This window comes from Crocodylus porosus, unplaced genomic scaffold (assembly GCF_001723895.1).
Source record: "Crocodylus porosus isolate Cpor-Errol unplaced genomic scaffold, CroPor_comp1, whole genome shotgun sequence".
Lineage (NCBI taxonomy): Eukaryota > Metazoa > Chordata > Crocodylia > Crocodylidae > Crocodylus > Crocodylus porosus.
This window is the reverse complement of record NW_017728920.1, coordinates 17436719-17442718: the sequence shown is the minus strand read 5'-3', so window position 1 is coordinate 17442718 and position 6000 is coordinate 17436719. Positions and strand designations below refer to the sequence as shown.

The window sequence follows — 6000 nt, the reverse complement described above, 5'->3', positions numbered from 1 at the left end:
GACCCCAGCTGACTTCCTGCCCTTTGGGCAGGGGGCTGGACTCGATGATCTCCCGAGGTCCCTTCCAGCCCTAATGTCTATGAAATCTTTGAACCCTCATGGTTCACCAAAAGCATACGGGAATGTCTCCTAGCTAAAAAGGAGGCGTACAAGCGGTGGAAGGGAGGGGCCATCACCAAGGAGTACTATACCTCGGTTACTCAGGGCTATAGGAGGGGCAGTCAGTAAGGCCAAGGCGGACATGAAACTGGGACTAGCTACCCAGAACAAGAACAAGAAATCCTTTTTAAACACATAGGGAGTAAAAAGAAGGTACCAGGTAATGTGGGGCCCCTGCAGGCCACGCTAGGAAATCTGGTCATCGCACCAGACAGCAAAGCTAACCTGTTTACAATTTCTTTGCCTCCATTTTTCTGAGCAGGGACCAGCTCACCCCCTCACCCCCCACCAGGACCCCCATAGGACCCGGGAGAGGCGCACCCAGGCCTAGGGTCAGTGAGGACCTTGTCAAGGAACTTCTGGAGGGACTAGATGTATTTAAATCAGCTGGTCCTGACCATCTCCACCCCAGAGTGCTGAGGGAATTAGCAGAGGTCATTGTGGGACCCCTGGCACAACTTTACGAGCACTCATGGTGCTCTGGTATGGTGCCAGAGGACTGGAAAAGGGCCAATGTGGTTCCCATTTTTCAAAAAAGGGAGGAAGGAGGACCCAGGAAACTATAGGCCAGTCAGTTTTACCTCGATCCTAAGTAAGCTTTTTGAGAAAATTATCCTGACACATGTCTGCGAGGGGCCAGCAGGGGAGTTTATGCTTAGGGTCAACCAACACGGGTTCATTAGAGGCAGGTTCTGTCAGACCAACCCGGTGGCCTTCTACGACCAGGTCACAAAATCCGTAGATGTTGGTGTAGTAGTGGATGTAGTCATTCTGGACTTTAGGAAGGCCTTCAACACTGTCTCTCACCCCATTCTCATTAAAAAACTAGGAGATTGTGGCGTTGACACCCACACAGTCAATTGGATCGCCAGCTGGCTGGAGGGCTGCACCCAGTGCGTGGTGGTGGACAGGTCTTATTCAGCCTGGAAGGATGTGGGCAGTGGGGTCCCACAGGTCTCGGTCCTCGGGCCTGCACTGTTCAACATCTTCATCAGCGACTTGGACGAGGGGGTAAAAAGCACCCTGTTCAAACTCACAGATGACACTAAGATGTGGGGGGATGTGGGCACAATAGAAGGGAGGAACGCGCTGCAGTCGGACTTAGACAGGTTACAGGGGTGGGCAGATGAAAACAGGATGGGTTTCAACACTGACAAGTGCAAAGTACTGCACCTGTGGAGGAAGAACCAGCAGCATACCTACAGTCTGGGAAACTCCCTTCTCATCAGTGCAGAGGCGGAAAAGGATCTTGGAATTATTATTGATGCCAAAATGAACATGGGCGAACAGTGTGGGGACACGATCAGGAAGGCCAACCGTACCTTGTCATGCATCCACAGATGCATCTCAAGCAGGTCCAAGAAGGTGATCCTCCCCCTCTATGTTACACTGATCAGGCTGCAGTTGGAGTACTGCGTCCAGTTCTGGGCGCTGCACTTTAAGAGGGATGTGGACAACATGGAGAGGGTCCAGAGGAGGGCCGCTCGCATGATCAGGAGTCAGCAGGGCAGGCCCTATGAGGAGAGGCTACAGGACCTGAACCTGTTCAGTCTCCACAAGAGAAGGCTGAGGGGGGATCTAGTGGCCATTTACAAACTAGTCAGGGGGGACCAACAGGCACTGGGGGAGTCCCTGTTCCCCCGAGCACTACCAGGAGTGACAAGAAATAACGGTCACAAGCTGGCAGAGGGTAGGTTTAGGTTAGATATCAGGAGGCGCTACTTCATGGTCAGGACGGCTAGGATCTGGAACCAACTTCCAAGTGAAGTGGTGCAGGCTCCTACCCTGGGGGTCTTTAAGAGGAGGCTGGATGAATACCTTGCTGGGGTCATTTGACCCCAGTACTCTTTCCTACCATGGCAGGGGTCAGACTTGATGATCTGCCTAGGTCTCTTTTGATCCTACCAACTATGAAACTGATGTTTCCACAGTACAGTCTAATTCTTTTTAGTATTTTGGAGGAAGAAGTTGCGGGGGAGAAAACTGTCAGCAGCTCTTCTGTTTCTCTGCCCTGGCTTCTCTCAAATTAAGAGGTTTTGTTTGGGGGTTGGGTTTTTTTCCCATGTTCAAAATAGTTTGCTTTGAAAGGGCTCCAGGCTTTCTTTTACATCTTCCTTTCAAAAAAGCAAGTTTCTCTGCAGTTAAGACTTGGCTGTAGACACACATAAGTGCTTTTCAGAAGAAATACTGTTATCCACACTGAACAAGGTTCTACATGTTCTGAATTTCTTTACAAGCATTTCAGAAAGTTGTGTGACTATATATTTTCATGACTGTAGCCATTACAGATCTAATCATTAAACTTGCCGTTTGAAAGAGTTTTGAGGGCTTGGCAATAACACTTTTAGACAATACAATGTTTAAAACTAAGATAATGGATCTGCCTTACTGTACTTCAACAAAAATCAGGGACTTCATTCTCAGATTCTCCTCCTGTGCAGAGCATGTATGAGATGCTGTGTAAAATGTCTCAACATGGTGGTGTTATGCTTAAGAATTTAGCCTAATAGACAGATACTATTCCCACCCTAATGTGCTCATGCTAATGTACATACATACAGAGGATCCTTTTTCAGTAAAATGCATCTGTGGTATGCAGAACACCATTAGTCTTCCCTGAAGTGGGAGCTACAATCCTCTTAAAATATTGTATTTTCTAACAAAAATCCTGTAACTCAAACCTGAACCCTTAATCTCTAAAGCTGCCTATGCACGCTTTCTTCCAGAAGGGGGCACAATGTTCAGAAGAAATGCAGTTTCCCTGCTGGCTTTGTAAAACATCCCTTCTGAAATAATGGCCAGTCTCCTTTACAAAGTGTGATAATATGGAAGGGTGTAAGTGTGCATTTGACAGGCCCACTATTTGGGGCACATGGGTGTCTGCCTTTGCATAATCTTTTTTTCAAAATATGCGAATCCTGATATTTGTCATATTTTAGCCAAACTGAACTTGTCTCCTTAGTATTAATGTGAGTTATAGTCACAACAAAACAAAAATATGTCCCACAGTATCACAGTGTCGCTTTTCCTACTTAATATTCTGCAAAACCATTTTCTACTTACATTTTTCTCATATGCTTTTCTGATATTTAAAAGTAAATTCCCTCCCCAGGGGTACACTTGGCAAGTCGTTCATTAAAAATGCATACTTTGATTGTAGTAAGCAATCCTTGGCAATAAAAATATGTTTTCAGATTCAACAAGCCCATTTAGTGTTGTAATTTAAAATATTAAACTTATTAAACTTTAGTTTTCTGGACTTTGGGAAATGCAATACTTGGATACGTGAGTGGTAGACGTACAGATAGGAAAACATACAGTATGTCACCAGAGTCTGGTTTATCATGGGCAACTGGTGCCACCTTAGTCGAGGGGGCACATGCCCTCCCCCTGTGACCCGGGGTGGGGAGGGGTCACCCCACAGCCAATCTTGCCAACCGGCAGGGGGAGGATCCCCCTGCGGCAAAACTTACTGACTGAGTGGCCACAGTGCTCCTGGAAGTGTCCACGGTGTTTCCGGAAGTGGCTCTGGCCTACATCCAGTGCTCCCACTCCCTGGCCCGGGGGGCACATGCACCCCCTGAGAGTGCTAGTGCACCCCCTGACTGGCTGTGCTCCCGCCTGCCCCCCTGCCCATCACCTAACCAGGGTAAACAGCCAGTTGGGGTGCACCAGCGCTCTAAGAGGGTGCATGTGCATCCCCATGCACCCCCTACGCGTCGCCACTCTGCTTTATAGAAACATGGCTCTTTTGGGAATTCTAAATGTGTATGTTTTGTTATAAAATAACTTACATGTTTATTGTCTAGTGCACTAAAATGCTTGGATGTTATAACCACTGTGTGTGTGTAATGCCCACTGGGATACATTGATTCCATTTTCTCCTAGTGACTGATCAGCATAAGAGTTTTTTTACAAGTCAGCTACTGGTTCTATTTAGAGCAGGGGCTCCTCTGGCGGCAGGGCAAGCGACATGAAGGAGCTGCATGGGTTAATGCAGCTGTCATCACCTCTACCACTAACATACATCCCCAATGAACTCCATGCCCCATATTTCAGTTGCAGGCTTTGCACCTGTTTGCCCACCCTTGAATTTCCCAGCCTTTCCAGGAGTTCCTTGAGCCATATGACACAGTTTTGTGGGCTACATCTGGCCCACAGGCTATATTTTGGATACCACTGATCTACGGCAGCCTGCGGAGCTGTTCTGTCCAGCCCACCAAGCTATCAGCAGACCACTAGAAGTTGGAGACTGGGGATGGGGGTATGGCCTGCCTTGTGGACATGACAGTTGGTGGCAGGAAGGCAAGCAAGGGCTGATATAGCCCCAGGTAGCCTCCAGATGTTTTGCCGGTTGTCACTGCCACAGCCCCAAATCCTCAGCTGCCAACCCTGTCATTACCCCATGCTGTAACCACCACTGCCACCTCTACCTCATGACCTGTGATAGAGCTAGAGATGCCACCATGGCATGTAGCAGCAACAGCAGCTTCTGCTCCATCATGGGGTATGCAACAGGACATGGAGCTGTGCCACATGCCCTGTGCCAAAGCCAGAGCTGCTGCCAGGTCAGAACTGGAGCTGCCACTGCCAGGTTGGATTCAGCCCACAAGGAATCCCATGGTCTGGATATGGCTCAGGGCATGAGATCTTTTAGTGAACTGACTTCATGGATGGGATAGACTTAGGCAAGTTTTCGAAAACATGGCTAACTCAATCCCACCTATGCAGCTGGTCCACTAAAAATCTCATACTAAGGCATCCTTGCCTTTTGAGATGATTTTATATCAGTTGTTCTTGCTGATGTATGGGAAAGAAGGTGCAAGTGAAACCAAGTATCCAAAATACCAACCTAAGTCTAGAAAGCCAGTAAAACTAATGCTGCAGCTGATCTATCAAGCATATTAGGTGAAGACGCAACGTGCAATGAAAGACTGGAACTCTGCAACTGACTTAAGAGGACTTTTAGATTTGGTCTCTAGTGGCTGGAGGGACAGACATAATTAAGCTGGCTGCTTAGAGTGTAAGTTTTGTTTATGACAGAAGATGTATTCTGCATCTTCACCTACAGATGGACAAAAATTTTAATTTTGCTTTACTTCTTGAGGAAAATCATCATTGCCAAGGTTTTTCAGAATTGTAACTTTTTGGGGGTGCCCAACTTCAAACACCATTTTAAGGTGATTTTCAAAAAATCCTCCCCATCTCCACTTGAAAACTATACTTTTAAAGGTATTGTAAGTGGGACTACTGAAAATCGAGGTGCCGATATCATTAATCATTTTGAAAAACACTTTTCCCTTTTGTGTAATTTCACTTCATTACTTTTGTGTGAATAGGTTTATATGCCATTAGTACCAGGGTTAGAATATTAAGAAACTCTTGATGCCTCAATATTAGGTAAATTCTTGATGCCTAAAAGTAACACTGCAGTTTATTAATGGAGCATAAGGGAATTAGGCACTCCACCCCTTTTACTTTAAAAGAGTTGGACAATTAATTCATGTAGGTGCCTATTGCAAGGCACTAAGGTGTGCTTGCTCCTTTAAGGGCAGAAGCAGCCTAGCCAGGAGGCCCTGCAGGCTTTGCAGAGCTCCACAGCTGCAAGTTGCTGGAGCAACCAACTAATGAGGTATGCGACCGCCAAGTCTCTAACACCCTCTTCCATGTGGCCTTAGACCGGGCAATGGGTGTCATGCGTCTCCCTGGCTCCTGTGATAGGCAGTTGCTGGTCCCTCCAGGAGTCGTCTTCCCCTGTCTCACCTGCCACGACTTTGAATGTTCCCAGTGGGGGGTTGACTGTCCTGGGCCTCTCTGTCCCCAGGTCACCTGACAGTAACT

The 6000-nt window shown here is 47.2% G+C and overlaps 1 protein-coding gene across 4 annotated transcripts in view; it reads left to right on the top strand.

Moving 5' to 3' along the window:
* Positions 1-6000, top strand: part of RHOBTB1 (Rho related BTB domain containing 1) — a 78037-nt gene that overhangs the window by 50585 nt on the left and 21452 nt on the right. The gene's annotated exons all lie outside the window — the stretch shown is intronic.